The sequence below is a fragment of the Ptiloglossa arizonensis genome, chromosome 10 (assembly GCF_051014685.1).
Source record: "Ptiloglossa arizonensis isolate GNS036 chromosome 10, iyPtiAriz1_principal, whole genome shotgun sequence".
Lineage (NCBI taxonomy): Eukaryota > Metazoa > Arthropoda > Insecta > Hymenoptera > Colletidae > Ptiloglossa > Ptiloglossa arizonensis.
Window position 1 is genome coordinate 7,504,390 of NC_135057.1, and position 18,093 is coordinate 7,522,482.

The 18,093-nt window shown below is 41.9% G+C and overlaps 1 protein-coding gene and 1 non-coding gene across 3 annotated transcripts in view; both read left to right on the plus strand.

Annotated features, from left to right (window-relative positions):
- The window catches only part of Sm (heterogeneous nuclear ribonucleoprotein L), a 336,552-nt gene that overhangs the window by 286,303 nt on the left and 32,156 nt on the right, over window positions 1-18,093 (plus strand). The gene's annotated exons all lie outside the window — the stretch shown is intronic.
- Window positions 4,124-4,196, plus strand: Trnaa-agc (transfer RNA alanine (anticodon AGC)). The gene has a single exon. It is a non-coding gene; the product is annotated as a tRNA-Ala (tRNA).

An 18,093-nucleotide genomic window follows, 5' to 3' on the forward strand; every position in this document is an offset into this window, starting at 1 on the left:
CTATGCGAGAGAAGACTCTCGCGTACGTGCGTGTATAGATGGGGCCAGATGGCGAGGAAATTGCACCCGGGAAATGGAATAGCATCCGCGAAGCGCTTTCGTCGGCCGCGTCTTCAAATAAGCCACGAGAATGTGCGTTTGATGCAACCGTGGCCGGTAATTGAAAGCACCGCCCGCTCTTCAACCGCAGTTTTCCGAACAACGCCATTTATTCCGGTTTCCCGAGGAGCTGGTTGCCCTTCGCGAGGCAAAATCATTTTTACGCTTATTTTTTTTCTTTTTTTTTTCTTTCTTCAGATAGCTCGTTTAACGAACCGCTTCCTCTGGTTTCGAGCCATGTTACACGTTTTGGTAAATTACACGGTGAGACGCGCGCGTAACCGTTAACATCTTCCCGATTTTACTTCCCTGATAAACTGCTTTCGTAACGCGTACTTTAATCTCGTTACGCACCCTACTACGAAACAGAATAGTGCTCGAAGAAACAATTCTATGACGTCGGGATACAGAAGAGAATTTCGACACGTGTAATTTAACAGTAGAACTGCCTAGGGGAGCAATCAGACTTGTTTCGAACTTCTTTTTAAGATTATTTTACTTTGACTGCTTTTACTCAGTTATTAACGGGGTCTTTGCCTATGATATTCGTGGGAAATTATCAAAGTAGACAATTAATGATCGTGAATTAATTTGTACTTTCTTTGTGTATAACTAAGAAGATACGTGTCTGATACAAATAGTAATGCATCTATCGTCGGTAGTTCTAGTGTTAAATTAATGTACGTATGTTGGTTAGGATCGATTTTTAGTTATTTAGCGTACAGATCACGTGGAATCCTTCCGATTAAGTATAGTGAAAATAACAGTGGAGAAAGTGTAATTAGTAAGAGAAGGATGTAGAGTTTAACCCTTAACGGTCGTAAGTCACATCTGACCTGGTAGCAGTACTTCGTCGTTGCGGTCGTATGGCACGTGTGAGGTGACAAGATGAATCATGTCTAAATTAGCTGCCTGTGGAATTTGCGGACAATTGTCTTGTCAGTTGAACATTACCAATGGAGCAATTAACATATCCAGTGACATAGTAGCGCCGTTTATAATCCAATTTTAATATTTTGACCCCAAGAAATGAACAAAGAAAATTTTATGAGCTTGTCTAGTGATAGTGATAATAAATTCTCTGAAGACAATTCTGAAAGTGTTTTTGCTTTTAGCGATGAGACTTATCTCAAGAAGAAAGAATTATCCGCAAAACAACTACAACCTAGTGAGAATCGCGTGTACAAAGCTCTAGCATTCGATAAGTGTTAAAACGTATTAAACAACAGACCAATAAATTCAATTTTTAACGTTACATATTTCTTTACAGTCAGAGAAGCATGTAATGGTGAATTTTGTACACGACTTGAACGGAAAGTTCGTAACGTGTTCAAAATAATTAAGAAAAGGAAAAAAGCACAATTGTCACATAACTACGTAAAAATAATTAAAAAAGTAACATAAAACGTATTCTCCGATACGCGTTCGATGAGGACTGATCTTCAAAATGCAATTCGGTCTAAAATTTAAAAAAACAAAAGAGACTTCTCGTGTCAAAGCCACTTGAGTATACTAAAGCTTATCTCGTACTCTACGTACATTTCTTATTGAATTGTATTTCGTACGTGAAAGGTATCTGCCCTGCGAAACAGGAGCGAGTTACACGCGGAAAGAGGACGAGATTCGATGGATAATATGTGAAATTTTCAAATATATATATATATACATACATTCGAGGACGAACAGTGGATGTTGGAGATTGGCCCTCTCCAACGAGTGAAAGAAAATTCTCGTTAACCGATGAATTATTCCGGTGAAAAGGAGAGTCGCGGACCGAGCTTGCACGCCGAGGTCCTTCGTGAAGTTCCATTGTCGGGTACAAAGCACGGATTGCAGAGAGACAGTCGTTTCCATTAATTCGAGAAGTAACCCGAGCTGGGTTTCGACTAAATCGGTTAACCGCTCAAGGTCGCTATCCCCAGTGCACGATTTTTTTTATTTAAAAGAACGTTTGAGAGAACCATTGGAAGCAGGCACGGAAATGTTATACAAGAAGGAAATTACAATAACGAAAGTAGGTGAGGACTGCACGAGAAACAATCTGTGTAAATTGACGATTACCTTCCACAATGACTGCAAAAAGCATGTGCCTCGTTAAAAATTTAGATTTAGATAATTTTTTCAATTTATTAGGTCTGTCTACCAGCTTGGTAAACGAAGAAAAAAATTTGGTTTCTCCTTCATTGTATGTAAATCGGTCCATTATTTCTTTCCTTCGTCGTTATTGTATTTTAACATTTTTCCCTGCTCAATATTCCAATAGGAAGGAAATTACAATAACGAAAGTAGGTAAGGACCGTATGAAAAACAATGTGTGTACAGTCCCAAGGATTATCTTCCGTAATGACTATCAAAAACTTGTACCTCGATACAAATTTTCCATCTGTAATGTACTTGGACAATTATTTATTGCTCTCTGTTGAGCCTATCTATCACCTTCACAAACGAGGAAAAATAATTATAATGTGAATCTCGAAAGAAAATTTTTTTCGTCACTATTCTATATTAGAATTTTTTCTCGTTCAATCGTTTTTAATTTCAATTCCATACGTTGTACTCATTCCAAAGACGACTCGAAACGTTGACAAAAGTAGTATTCCATAATACAACTCTATTCTAAAATTTTTTCCTCCTCGATTTTCCACTTTCGACTATCTCCGTTCAATCGTTCCTAATTTCAATTCCATATGTTGTACCTATTCCAAAGACGACTCGAAACGTTGACAAAAGTAGTATCTTTAATGGAAGAGGACACTTCGGTACGGTTCTCGTCCGAAATTGTACTCGATTCCAATCGTTACCCACGGTACAATATTTCCACTGTATACCTACGAAAGGAGGTTCGTTTCGAAGATCGAGATACGCTCCAAATTTTCGTGCGATGAATATTGCTCGTGAATCGATCGTGAATAAAAACTACCGGCCGTATTGGGTTCTCGTGCACCAATCACCGTCGATCCTTCCGTAGGACTATCGATCTCTCATACGACGATTATTCCCGACCCATTTCCCGATACATTTCACCCTGATGTGATTCCCACGTTCGCGAACTACGTACATGTCAGTCCCGCCCTCCGCGCGCCGGCAGCTGTTCCACGTTTCAGGGACGATAAAGGTGTTCCCTCGAAACGGAAACCTCGGAGCCACGTCCGAGGAAATCGCTTATCGACGATTTCGAACTTTTATTTTTCCACCGACCACCCTCCTCCCTCCATCTTTGCGAGCGTATCGCCGAATGTACTCAAAGTTATTGCCGATTCGAGGAAGTTTTCACGCTCGAAAGTGATCGCTCGCTACCGTTTCCAAGGCGTTTGACCTACCCGCGATAATGTATCTCAAACTGACGCGAGCAAGTATCGAGTGATCCCTGGAAACGAAACGTTTCGTAGAAATGCATCGTTGATTCCTTCCCCCCCTACCAATTTTCTTCTAGACAATTTCTCGATACACGTGGACATGTATATACACACACATACATACACACACACACATATGATACGGAGTTGTAAGTTTGAGGTCGCCCATTTTAAATTCAGAGCAAGATACTTGGGGAACTCTTCCTCGCCACGAGGGAGAGAAGGTTTCCCTGGGAAAACTTTCCCCCAAAATGTATATAGAGCGAGGATTGTTCCATAATAAAAGCTTACATCATGAAACGTGACGCGACGGTCGAGATATTGTGCGAGAGTCGTGGTTCGATTTAATTTCGTATTGTTGTAAGTTTTCTAGTGGAAGTTTATCGTAAAAGGATAGACGTTTAGCGGAATGTATAAAAGATACGAAGACGGGGAAAAGTATGGAGCACAACTCACAAAGGGAATGTCGAAAGCTCTGTATGTTCAGACGATATAATTACATTTGTATCGTTGGTCGACAGTTTGGTACATGTTTCTTGAATTTTTTTTAGATATTTGTTTGCTTCGCGACACTTGTAGAGTCTACGAATTCCAAAGATCGTCAATGATGACGATGTAGTTAATTGTGCTTGTGTATTTGTAGCATTGCAACCACACTGAGTGTATCAGGGGGCGTAGCTCAGATGGTAGAGCGCTCGCTTAGCATGCGAGAGGTACCGGGATCGATGCCCGGCGCCTCCAAAATCTTTTTTTCTTCCTTTAAAGAGATCACGTGTATTATTTTCGTTAAACTCGTCGCTGATAGAAATGTTAAAAGTGAAGTATATTCGCTATTAACAATTTGCACCTCGTGTTAATGTTAGACTGTGTTTGAATTGAAGCAACAAGAGTCGTTTGAAATATTGGTAGATCAATTTAAAACTGATTCAAGGAACTCACAGGATTGTAAAAATTCAAAGATTGTTAAAGAGGTCTCCACATTAGATTTGTGTTATTTATTACTAATAGAACTCGATAGCTAGCTTAATACCGATATTCTTTCCGCGTCGTAATTTGCCTTCGCTCGAGTCACAGGAATTACAATTGTTTCGTCACTGACTCGGAAACTTTCCCATTGACTTTCACGTCACTTTTTCCTGTCATTATTTTCTCTCGATACACGAGAGAAACATAATCGCTTCGTTGCCTATTAACATGGAATTTTAACGATACGCGGAACAATAAAAAACCTTTCGCGCTACATTATTTAGCGTTCTTTCCACGCAGAATCCGTTTACCTCGTTGGAAGAGTATACGCCCCATTAATTGGCCGTTCAAGGCCATTCCCCCACCACGACGTCGCTCCACCTTTCTAATCGAGACCGCAAATCGATGACCTTGAACAGCCAACAGACCCCGCCCCCGACCATATAAATACTCATTCCGCGACTCGAACTCTTATTAGTCTCGCCTGGAAATTATCTTGGAAAATGTGTTACTCTCGCCCCAAACACCGTGTATATTACTCCGTGGCAGGTTATTCGACATTGAAAATATACACCGCGGCGGTCATAAAATCGAGGCCGCTAACTTCGTTTCTATCGCGGATGTCTCGACGCTCGAATCGAGTTAGTTCAACGAACGAATTCATCCTCCCGCGTAACACGATTCGTCGATTTTCGCAAAAAACCGAGTCACCGCCCCTACCAGTGGCAGATAATGGCGCGGATTCTCGTTGTTCGTTTCGCGATTCGAACGAGACGTGATCGTCAGATACGCGACCGGAGAGGCGAGATATTATTCGGCGTCGTTTGTGACGCGCGCGTGTGCGCACGCGCACTTACCCGCGCCGTGTATTTATTTGGACGGTGAAAGATTTACGAGGAATCCTGATGACTGGTCTTAGCGTGAGCCTGTCGTCGAACTCGAGGTATTTTCGCACGCCGTCGAGAGAAATAAAAGTGTAGGGGGATTTCGGGGGATGGTAAATCGTGGACGTCTCCCGGAAGAGGAAAGTAATTTCTCCGCGAGCAGATCAAGGACGTGTCGGAATAACAAATTTTCGAGGACGCGCGCTGTATCGCTGAATCTTGCGGAGCAATGGCGCTGGGGGAGGGGGAGGTTTGTTGAAATCTTGGTAAAGACGTCACGATGAACTCGAGCGATTATTGGGGGATTACACACCGCTTTGCGAGGCACGCGTACCGAATGGATCGCAATGCAGTATTGTCTCGTTATAGGTCCACTCGGAGGGACGAATAAATGCAACTTGCAACGAAACGGTCCTCCATTTCGCAGTTCTTCTGTTATACGATACGCTACAATCGATTGTATAAGAACACGAGAAAGTAAATGTCGATTTGATTTTTGTTAGAGGAAACTTCTTTAAATTTGTTTAAATTCTAATAAATTTAACTTAGAAAAAAAAGAAGAAAATTAAAAAACGACATCTTTCATCAGTACCTTTAATTGCATCTCGTTTCAAAGAATCTGTCCCGTAGTGGAGGGGACAGGCTACTTCCAACGAGGCGCGCGCGACGACTTACAACGAGGCGATACCCTCCACGTCGTTGACACGACGTAACGAAGCGAATTCGTTTAATTAAATAAGGAAAATTTCATCCCTCGTGAAAGTACATTAAACATCGCCCGCCAATCATCCGTGTACAAAGACGTTCGTTATTTTTTCCGCGAAAGATACACCGCGAGATATTTTATAAAGAAACAAAACTTCCAACTTGGCTCAGTTGAAAGCGTGCTGGGATATTCGTCCGCGAACGAAACGATCGAACGCGGCACCCGCGTTGCATGGGGTCATGGTGTTTCATCGTTTTCTTTCACACGCGCTAGTAGCGACGCCACCGTTCGTACAGTTTCGCGTACCGTTACGCTTTATTCCGCGTTTGCATTCGTTCGTTTCGCGTTTCCTCTTGAAAAGGGAAACGGACGCCCGTTTCGCCTCGGCCGCGGAAAAGAGTACCCACCTACCGTCCTCTCGAGCCTCTCGTCCACCAAGAAACCACACAATGACACACGTTGCCTATCTACGTACCGCTTGACGAACACACGTTACGCACCAGGCGGATTTTTCCACCCCCCGTGGGTGGGTTTCGTTTCGGGCTGCCTCTCGCTCGCTCGTGCTCGCTCGTACCCGCGCGAACCATCGTTTTCGAACCGAGCACGAGCGGTGAAACGAACGCTCGTCCGCGTCGCGACGAGGCGAACGAAATCGAGTGTTTCTGGTTCGAGGCGGATCGAATCGAGCGTTTTTGGATGGAAGGAGGTCGAGACGAACTTTCGCACAATAGCGTCTGATTAAAGCCGATCGAATTAAATGCATTTCGTTCGGCACGGAGTGTTCCGTATAGATTTAAACGGAACTGGGAAACCGTGGAAACGAAGCGAATCGAAATAGATACGTTCGAATCGACGTGAATCGTTTTAAATGCCCGACAGTGCGGAGCAGATGCTTCGAATTCGGTTCCACTTCTTTCAAAGAATGCCTCCGGATCGTACCGAGTGTTACCGCGCGGGATAGAAATCGTTCGAGCGTTTTCACCTAGGAACGTACCGAGTTAAGTACCACCGAATCGAGGAAAATCGGATCGTAGCGTACCAGCTGCGCGTCGTTCGAAGTATATACATCCGAATTGTCGCGTATCGAATCCACGGGAACTCTATTACGGATTAATTTCTGGGGGAGAATCGAAACAAACGCGTACGAATCGACTCGAGCTTTGTCGAGCACTCGTAATGCGCGGTGAATCGCGACGAATGCATTCGAATAAACAATAATCGAATCAAACGCATCCGAATCGGCGCGAACCGGACCGGAAACTTGTTATTCCGGGTAAATAAACGCGTCCGTTAGGAGTTAACTCGCAACCATCCGAAATAAATACATACGAATTGAACTTGTCCGAAGCGACCCGAAACTCGGTTGTGCATCGACTCGAACCGAGATTAATACGTACGAATCGAACTTATCTGAATCGACGCAAGCTTCGTCGGATATTTCGTAACGCGAAGACAGCGAATTAAAAACGCATTCGAATCGAAACGAATCGATACACTCTCCCTAAACTTCGTACGTCCGAACCGAAACGAACCGAAACAAACCAAAGCGAACCGAAGCAAATACTTTCGAAAACCGAAGCGAAGCGAACCTATACGAAGTCTCCCGAAACTTCGCACGTCCGAACCGAAGCAAATACTTTCTAAAACCGAACCGAACCGAATTTCTTCGGATCGAAACGAACTCCATGAAACCCTCGCTACTCGAAAACTACCGAGTTGAACGCTCTTGAATCGAATGAAATTGTTTTTGAACGATTCTTGAACTCGTAACACGTGTCCTCGCGAATCGAACTACATATTTTACGTACAATTCGATAAGAGATCACCACCAGACTCTCATCGAAGATTCTCGGATCAATCTAACGCGCAACCAGCCACGTTTCTCTCGTTTTCTCTCGACGTCTCCGCTCACCCCGGAATGTTACACTTTCGATCGCACAAAAACGACAAAAACCGACTTTACAAAAACGTCTTGGATCTTATTTACGATACACGAGTTTTCGCGCGTGGCTTGCACGATACCGCGTTAATTTTTCTCATTAAAAGCGCATTATACGCGCGAGCAAAGGCGCGTACCGACGATAAATTCATTAATACGGCTAACACACAACGTACAGCTGTTCCACTTTGTTCGTTTCCCGCCTCTCGCGTTCTTATTTTGTTCCCGCGTACGGCATTGTACCACTCTTGCTAACATATTTCACCGACGCACGCGAGGAGAGCTCGTTTAGCGGCGGACTGTTTACGTCCGATCGTAAAGAGTGCTTATTAGCGGGAGACAAATTATAGCCGGTCGCGCGAAACGAAAAATTACGTTGCTACCGAACAAGTAACCGAGATTTCACCGTGGATCGACCAATGTAATGAGAAAAAAAATGACGGAGAGTAGTACCTTTTGATATCGATGCACAACGACGCTTCTCGAGACTCGGTTCACTCCAAAAAGCAAACGTAAGAATCTTTCAATACCGAAAGTATATTCGAATTCGATCTCGTAGAAACTGTTGGAATGAATGCAACAACGATCTTAAGGGTGCCAAATGTCGATGTCAGTTTTAAGAACTGATCAAGGGTTTGGTCAGTTTCCTTTTGGCTTTTCTTTTTAGAGTTCCAAGTCCAGAGTCAGAAAGACCACACGACACTGTCGTCGTTCACGTCAAGACACATCACTGTATACGCGTTTGTTCGAACTTTATATTCTTATATATACAATAGCTGTACTACTAGATACGCGAGATCCCTGCATATCGTAATGAACTAGATATTATAATCTAAACTTTACAACAGAAACTAATCACGATCTGGTGTACTGTAACACGATTCGTTGGTTCGTTTCACGTTGGATTGGTACAACCACGGTGATACCCCAATTATCGGCGCCTCGATAAAGCGAACGTTGGATTAATCGTGCCTTCGGTATCACCGTCTGGTCAAGCAAAGCAAATATTGCACGCGGATGTTAATGTACGCGCACTTATGTATATAAATACGGCTTATCGTTGGGAATATTTCGACGGTAATAGAACTCCGAAATAGCATTCGGACACGGAATCGGAATGTCGATACGCGTAATTTCCGAAAACGAATCGTAAAACGTGGCGAAAATTTATCCAACAATGCCCGGAGCTTACGAAACCCACGCGCCCGGTTTATTAATAACTCCCGGTAATATCGAACCACGATTATTCTAACTGCGCGCGTTCCAGTTGGTTCGAATAATCGAGACACTTCCGTATCGAAAGACACTCGCGTGTATAGTAAGTTGTTTCGATGGCTACTCGTATTTTATTTTCAATGAGATTATATTTAAAAGTTTTTCACCCGTGATTGTCAGTTGTTCACAAGGAACGTATCCGCAAAGTGTACCTCGTCCATTCTCGATTTTGTTAGAAATGAGCGATCGTACAGGGTATTTATAATTGTTATCAGTGGTGACTTAAATTTAAGGGGATGAATCGTTGAAATGTCACCCCATACGCCATCTTGGAAACTAACGATAACCAGGAAGTTTTCTAAAGAAATTCTACATGAGTTTCGCACAGAAATTAAATTTGACCTCTTCTATTCTCAACATTCTTGAAACAATTTTTATTTCCTTTTGTACCGATATTGTTGTATATTAACGCTTACTAATATTGTAAAATGTTTACAAAAATCCTTACGATACAGTCTCGAGTAATTCGGATAACGGTGTGTCTATTTATGTTTTCCTTATTAATAATTTTCCACGGTACATCGTCCGTTAAACACCGTACAGTTTTAAGAAAAACCACCTAGTATCTTCCGAAGTTTTCAAGATACACCCATAAGGATGAAACTTCCCGAAGTAGGTTCATCCTTCAAATTTCCCTTACTTCTTCAAAACTACTCCCTCATCGTGGTCGTTTTAAAACCCCTACAAACTTTCCTAAAAATCGGGTAACAAGGAATCTCGACACTTCGCAGACATTTTCTTTTTTCTTTTATCCCCCTTACGTACAATAATTGTCGATAAAATTTAGAGATAATTGTCTATTCTGAAAACTACAAAACAAAAAAAAACGGTCACAATTGTAGACATAGACGGTTGAGTTGTTGACGAAACTTGCAAGTAATCGTGCGTGTTCGTTCTGATAAAAAATACGTCACGATCGTAGATACGGAGGATCGAGTTGTCAACAAAATTTGCAAACAATCGTGCATGTCGATCAGTCGTCCGTTTCGCGACACGAGCGCACAGAATTCGGCTCCCCGCGTCGATTACGGGGCACGGCGGGTTACACGCGACACTAGCTATAAAACATGGAAATCTCGGTCGCCCAACTGTCCACGCGGTACCAAGTACCCCCATGCAATCGGATGGACGGAGTACCGTAAAGGTTGGACGTAACGCGTCGGCGTCTAATTTACTGCGACAGCGTACGAGCTCTAGAGAGTTTAACGTCCCACTGTCCGTTGCCCGCAAGATTGTCAGCATTTGGTGCCACGAAGTGATCCTCGCTGTCGATATTTCAGTCTATATTCGGGGGGAGTACGCCACTTTGTAACGTTCGCGAATCAGCGACTACGACTACGACTACGACTACGACTACGATCATAATAACGACTACGACTACGATCACGACAATAACTACGACTACGACTACGACTACGATTATGACAACTACTACGACTACGACTACGATCATGACAACTACTACGACTACGACTACCATCATGACAATTACTACGACTACGACTACCATCATGACAACTACTACGACTACGACTACGACTACGATCATGACAACTACTACGACTACGACTACGATCATGACAACTATTACGACTACGACTACGACTACGACCACAACCACGACAACGACAACCCCCAATGTACGTGTCTGACCAGAGTCCGTTATACTTACAAGCCCGAGTAACACAAGGACGATTCTTTGGTTTATTTTTGTTCCAAGTCGAAACGTTTCTTTAATTGCAAGATTGTTAGTGTTTGCTTTTCGTTAATTGCAAGATTGTCTCCGCTATGGATATTTCGGTCTCTACTCGGGAGGGATACTCCCCTTTCTAACATTCGCGAATCAATGACAACTACGACTACGATCGTAACAACAACTACGACGATGACGACGACAACAACCCCCAATTTACGTGTCTGACCAACGTCCGCTATATTTACAGCCCCAAGTGACACAAGGATGATCCTTTGGTTTATTTTCGTTCCAAGCTGAAACGTTTCGTTAATTGCAACCACGATCGTCGATTATCGTCCGGGATCGAACTTGGATGAGTAACGCGAGATAGAGAGAGGTAGAGAGATCACGAGCAAACATTAATCTTCGATCAGTGGGGTGGAAATATTCCGAACGTAATTGGCAGGGCGACGTTGATCGGTCCCCAACGAAGAAAACAGAGTATACGCTTCGTGTAATTAACGAGGGGAGTCCACCGGTCGGGGATGAACATTTTTTTTTGGACGAGACCAAAATGTAGACGATGAGGATAAACAAATAAGTAGAATAATGTTGGAGGAGATGGGAGAAGCGACTTTGAGGGACATCGAGCTAGACGAGAAGGGATGTTTTTTCTCTTTTATCGAGTTTGTACATGGCTTAGATGCTCGGAATTTATATCTTTATTTTTGCGTGAACTTTTTTGTGGAAATAAACCGAGATAGACGTCGAGTTATATCGGTATTCTTAATTGGTAGTAATAATAGTGAAAGTATTTAAAATATAGAATAAAAGTTGGAGTAATGATCAAACTGGCCTTTTGTTCTTCCATATATATAGAAAAATTCTCAAATATGCATTCGACCGCCTTTATTGCAAATATTATTAACCGAGAGGTGGCCAAAGTATTTTTAAAGCATTTCGAATACTTAGCTACTCGAGTTCAGGACAAAAGATAACTGACTGTTGAGTGTCTTTATGCATTATTAAATTTTTTTGTCATAGAATCATACGCAAAGAGAAAGAATAGGCAATGATACAAATAATGTCATCTAATTTTGATCGTATACTTACACAGATTTGCAGTGTACCGAGGGAAAATTTTTGTCAAGTTGCGACGCGTTCATTTCACCGACGGAGTTGACTGATGATAGACACAGCTTATCGCGTTGCTCATCTGGGATTAGAGTTGCCTCAATCACGCTGACATAATCATATGGATCACCGAAGATCGAGTCAGAGATTTAACCCCTTTCGCTTCGATTTAATTTCAAAAATCTCGTACCAGGAATACGGACGATAATTTCTTGCAATCTGTGAGTTATATGACAAGGAGACAAAATGGTTCTTTGACGTGATATTCTAAAGATTCGAGGAGCACTGAAAATAACACAATTTCGAAATTTTAGCCAATTTGATTTCGGATAATTTCAAAATTCTGTCCAACTTGAGTTTGCATAATTTCGAAATTTTGTTCAATTTAACTTCGAATAATTTCGAAATTTTCTCCAATTTGACTTCCCATAGTTTCAAAATTCTCTCCAATTTGACTTTACACAATTTTAAAATTTGTCTCCAATTTAACTTCCAACAATTTACAAATTTTCTCCAATTTGACTTTACACAATTTAAAAATTTTCTCCAATTCAACTTCCGCCACTTTCCAAATTTCCTCCAATTTGAGTTTGCATAATTTTGAAACATTATCCAATTTCACTCCGGATAGTTTGAATATTTCGCTTTAATTTTGCATAATTCCGAAATTTTCTCCGAGTTGACTTTCGCACGATTCTAAAATTTTCTCCGATTCAACTTCGAACAATTTCGAAATCTTCTCCAAGTTGACTCGGTATAATTTCAAAATTTCGTCCAATTTGGGCCGCTGTTTCGGTACGAAGGTTTAAATTGCGAATTAGCGAGGACAATACCCCGAGTATCCGTGGTATTGCACGCAGAACGAAGGAACAGCTCGTGTCGTGGTCGAGTTAACGTGTTTACAGAATTAAATGGTGACCAGATGGGCGCGGAAGACGCACGATGTCGACCCACATTTCCGGTTTTCGCGTATCTCGCTCATCCCCCTCTGTCCCCTGTTCGTCCACAATGTTTATTTTTCCTTTCAATCAGAGTTTCCGCGAGAAATCCGTCTCGCGAGCCGATCGAGGTCGTTCCGTCGCTAGGATTCGAGACTCGTGCACCAAATCGCGGACAAAACGGGGACACACACGTATAACATTTCCGTACCATGCGCGATACATATGCTTTTCATCAAATATATACATATATTTTTGTTTCCTTTTTGTATTCAGTGCAACGGTGTTTCAAGTGACAAAATATATAAATGTGCCTTCTTCTCTTCATCCACGTAAGCATCACACCGAGCCCTCGGTAACCAGCACCCAAGAAACACACGAATCGTTCTCGAAGTCTCAACAGTAAATAAATTAAAAACAAAAAATATATATATATATAATAAATATCCTCTACAAAATCACCGTGAATCACGACCAAGCACGAGACAACGAGACAACGTTACCGGGGATATCGAACAACATTCATCGACATCAAATAATACGCAACCAAAACCAACATAACACCGACCTGATCGATCTACACACGATCTACACGTGTCGGTTAATTGCCAAAAAAAAATAAAAAAAAAAATAAAAATAGTAAATATCAACGGATTCGAGCGTATCCACAACAGGTGAGCGCGCACGCTTGGTTTTGTGGTTCTAACCTGTCACAGTCTAACAACATGAATATCACAGACATCGTGGTACATCGACGCGACAACCACCGACAACAATCCCCGAAACATCGACATTTATCGTGTAATCGAACGAAACAACCGGAACACGGACATTCGCACGAGAAGATATCGCAAACGTTTCATCGCATTAACGTCTTCATTGTCATCAAGATGTCTCTGTTGTTACAAGGTATACGTACACAAGACGCCTAATCGTCGACGATACATGCGAACCAGCTGACGGATCGAAGTACCGTCACACGAAAACGTGTTCCCCGCTTTTCCACGTGACCTCACGATACGTGAATCTTCCTTACCTGTGTCAAGTGTCTCGAATTCACGATTTCGTTTTTCGGTGCGATCGAGCCTTTTCCACGGTGATCGTCATAACCTGTGCCTCGTTTTCCATCACTGTTCGATTCGGAGGACGGATTAAAGCGACGGTGTTCCATTTTCGTAGTTATAACAACGACGGAGTCGACGAAAAAGAAATTGATTCTCGTTTCGAGGCATCGAGAGAGCTCGTTCAATTTGTCCCGCACCAGTTTCGAACGTTCGTGCGAGTGATTTGGTTAGTCCTCGACGAGGATTTTCACCTTTTTATTCGTTATCGATCGAATTAAAAGTTGGAATTCGAATCGTGGAATATTTCACAAGGAACGTATAAAAAGTTTAACGTCGAATTAAATATCACCAATGAATCGTGCGTTGATTTTATCCGTCGTGAATCGCACGAATCGAATTTTGTTCGTTTATAGTTCTCGAAAATTATGAAATCGAAGAGTTCGACGACCGGAGAAAATTGTCAGGAGAATCGAGTCTTTGTTTTATCGAGTTCTAATACACGAATCTTCTATTTTCTTTCGATTTGCTTCGGTGAATGGTTCTGTGCTTTCGTTAATTAATAACCGGCTTTCTTAATAGCAAATACAATTCGTCAATTGAATAAAATCTCGCTGTAGTCATTGACGATCGACAAACAAAATTTCCATCGGAATAGAAAGATACGTATCATCCATAGTGAATTTTTATCTCGGATACACTTTCGTTGACACGAATTAAATTTCTTCGCCAAATTGCAGAGAATACCGTAAAGAAAACGCTAGAAAATATATTTAACATTTTGCGTTCGCGCACATCGTTCGCCTATGAACACAATTTTTTCCGACAGTAGCGATAAAATCGCGACATAAATTATCCTAGCATTATCTCTCGCTTAAAAATTCCTGATAACTTTGTCGAAGTCTTCGTGCATAACGATAAGCCGTAATTCGTAAATTACCTCTGCAACGAAAATAAGCCGCGATAATTGCCGAGGAAATGATATTTAAAGTTGGAAAAATTTCAAGTAAAGAGAATAAAGCGTGCGGAAAGAAACGCGTAAATCATTCCATTGTATTATTCATTCTCGCGTCAAATAATTCCGGTGCATTAAAAATGTTCGCTTCTCGACGTCTCCATAAATTTCGGAGCGACTTTATCTCCTTTCTAAATTCCGTCAAAGTAAAACCACAAAGAAAAAGTAAGAGAAAATATAAAAAAAATTCAGTTAAAATCAATGACTCTTGCCATGATTTTCTAAAAACCACTCGCAAAAAACACCTCTAGACAATTTATAAACTTGGACGTGCTTTTATTTCCTTTCTAAATTCGTTCAAAGCAAAACCAAAAAGAAAAAGTAAGAGAAAATAGAAAAAAAAGAATTCCGTTAAAATCAATGACTCTTCCCATGATTTTCTAAAAACCACTCGCGAAAAACACGTCGAGACAATTTATAAATTTTGACGCCCTTTTGTTTCCTTTCTAAATTCACTTCATTTTACTTTCTACAAAGTAAAACCAAAAAGAAAAAGTAAAAGAAAATAAAATAAAAAAATTCCGTTAAAATCAATGACTCTTGCCATAATTTTCCAAAAACCACTCGAGACAATTGATCCTCCTCGGGGCAGAGTTCGCTGGTACCGATGAAATCTACTCGTGGCGTCGATCGGAAGCGTCGTTCTCGTTCCTCTAATTTATTCAACCGGTTTAACCCTTCTCGATCGATAGCGGGAAAATCCTACGATGTCGTTACCCGCCCGTCCTAGTAGCTCGTAAAATATTATATCGGTCGCGGTACCGTCGATATTTATTATTTACAACGACCAAATTACTCCGTTATACGCGAATTTAATAATCCATTCGCCGCGTGTAACCGTGGCCGCTGACCGCAAACGGGTTGATACATCGAGTCCAAGCGATACAAACAAAGACATACACCGTGGCACGCATCGTTCCTCGTTTAACTCTTTAGGGCACAGTAGCTTAAGAACGGTCTTAAGCTAATCCCAACTTTATAACACCCCGGTGGGTATTTTTCAACCCCACGGTGGAAAATTAAAATAACTTCGTACGAGTTACATAATGATACCATTAATACTCCATCTGATAATAAAGCATCTAATTAATCTACTTTCCAGTCTAACTTATTTCATATCGTTTCACACGTTCAGCGACTGTGCCTCGAAGAGTAAACGGTTTGCAGTCATTTTCTGCGTCAAATTGACTGATATCGAAGACAGTTGCACCACACAAAGAATTATAAAATTGAAAAGCTTCGAAGAGAACGAATCTCGATGTACTAGGTTGTTCGATAAGTTTTGTCGGTTTTCCAATGTAAAAAAAAATACTACGACACTTCAACTTCGAACAACTGCAAACGTTCGAACGAGTGGACAAACCTACACGAAACTTCGCACACGTTCATCGAACAGTAGCATGCTCAAAAAAATAAAACGACAAAACCTAACAGCTCGATTTCTCATCGTACGACGAAACTTATCGACCTATTACATTAGTCTCGTTGAATGTATTGGATTGTTCGAAAAGTCATTTCATTTTTTTCTGGTGAAAACGAAACACGATTTTTCAAGAGCGTACAAACATTTGATCGAGTTATCTATTCTCCATTTTGGAAAACGAAATTACTTTCCGGAACAACCGAATATAAAACTCGGTACAAGGCGGTGGAAGAGAAATGTAATTTTCCTCGTGGTTCGAAACGCGTCAAAATATCTCGTCCCGTAAACCTGGTGTTAAAGAGCCTCCTCACGGGCGGTGGAAAGCAGTTTATCCTACTTTTCCGATGAAACTAGATATCGAACAGGTTTTCGTCTCGCCCTGGTCCCTCCGCTCCACCCCGTGTATCCACTGTGTTCACGTTTCATTCGTATTTCATCGTGCGACGGTACACTAACGATATACCTACCCTCGCGGCTATAGACGAGGCGCTGGTTTTATTTTCCTTCGCGATCCGTCTCGAGGATTAGAGCCGCGCGTAATCCGGACCACGGCGGTTCATCCTCGCGTAGAAGAACCCGCGGCGAGATAAAATTCACGACCGCCCCCGGCTCGTATATCGCGCGAAAGAAACTATATATTCGTCCCAAACCTCGACCGGCTTGGCCACTCTTCGCTTTACCGCCCCGCAGCCGGCCCCCTCTTTTATCATCGCTTTCACCATAACCGCTCATTTTATTCGTGGCTACTTGCGCACGTGGTGTTCCGCTTGAGCTTTCCGCAATAACTGTGAGAACGAAGTAGACGTGTCCTCGGTCTCTCGCTTTCAGCAGTGTACAGTTTCTTGGGAGGAACGAGCTTGTCGCCGGATACGACGTTTTTCTTATTTTTTTATTTTATTTTTTATATTTTTTCGTATCTTTTTCTCTTCGTTTTTTCCCTCGTCCGTTCTTCCTCGTCGAGAGAACCTCGCGATCTAAGTTACAAGTTTTTCGTCGTCCTCCAGGTTGGTTCTTTTTTTACTTTTTCTTTTTTTTTTGATATTTCGCGACTCGTGGAAGAGATAACTTTCGGTCATTATCTCTCCGGTGTTATTTTCGGTGCTATCGATCGTATTGTATCTCCACCCAACTCCCCCTCAACACCCCCCGTCCGTGTGTGTTGCACGATTTAATTGGGTACCTTGTTTCCGTGTAGTATTCCCGGTATTAATGGGATTGGGCCAGGTATTTCCAGGGCTGCCGAAGGTTGGAAAAAATTGGTCAATTAGAGAACGATAACGTTATATAGGTATACGTGGAATTGATATTTTCGATGTATCGTTCTTTTAGCGAAATTGTACGTTATCGATGTGCTCTGCAAAGTGTCGAATTTCATGGGTTGTGAATAATTCAACGAACCGTTACATGACTTTACGTTCTCGCAAAGTGTGTTGCGAATATTGAGGGAAATAAAATTGATATGAAATCACGTGGGTAGAGTGTGTATTTTTTTTTTTCATTTATTTTGTATCGAGAGTTTCGAGTCACCGTGAGAATATAACGTGGATTTTCACGAGCAATCGCCGGACGAAGGAAAACTTTGCTCTTCCGAGCAAAACGACCTTTTCGTATCTTCGACAGCC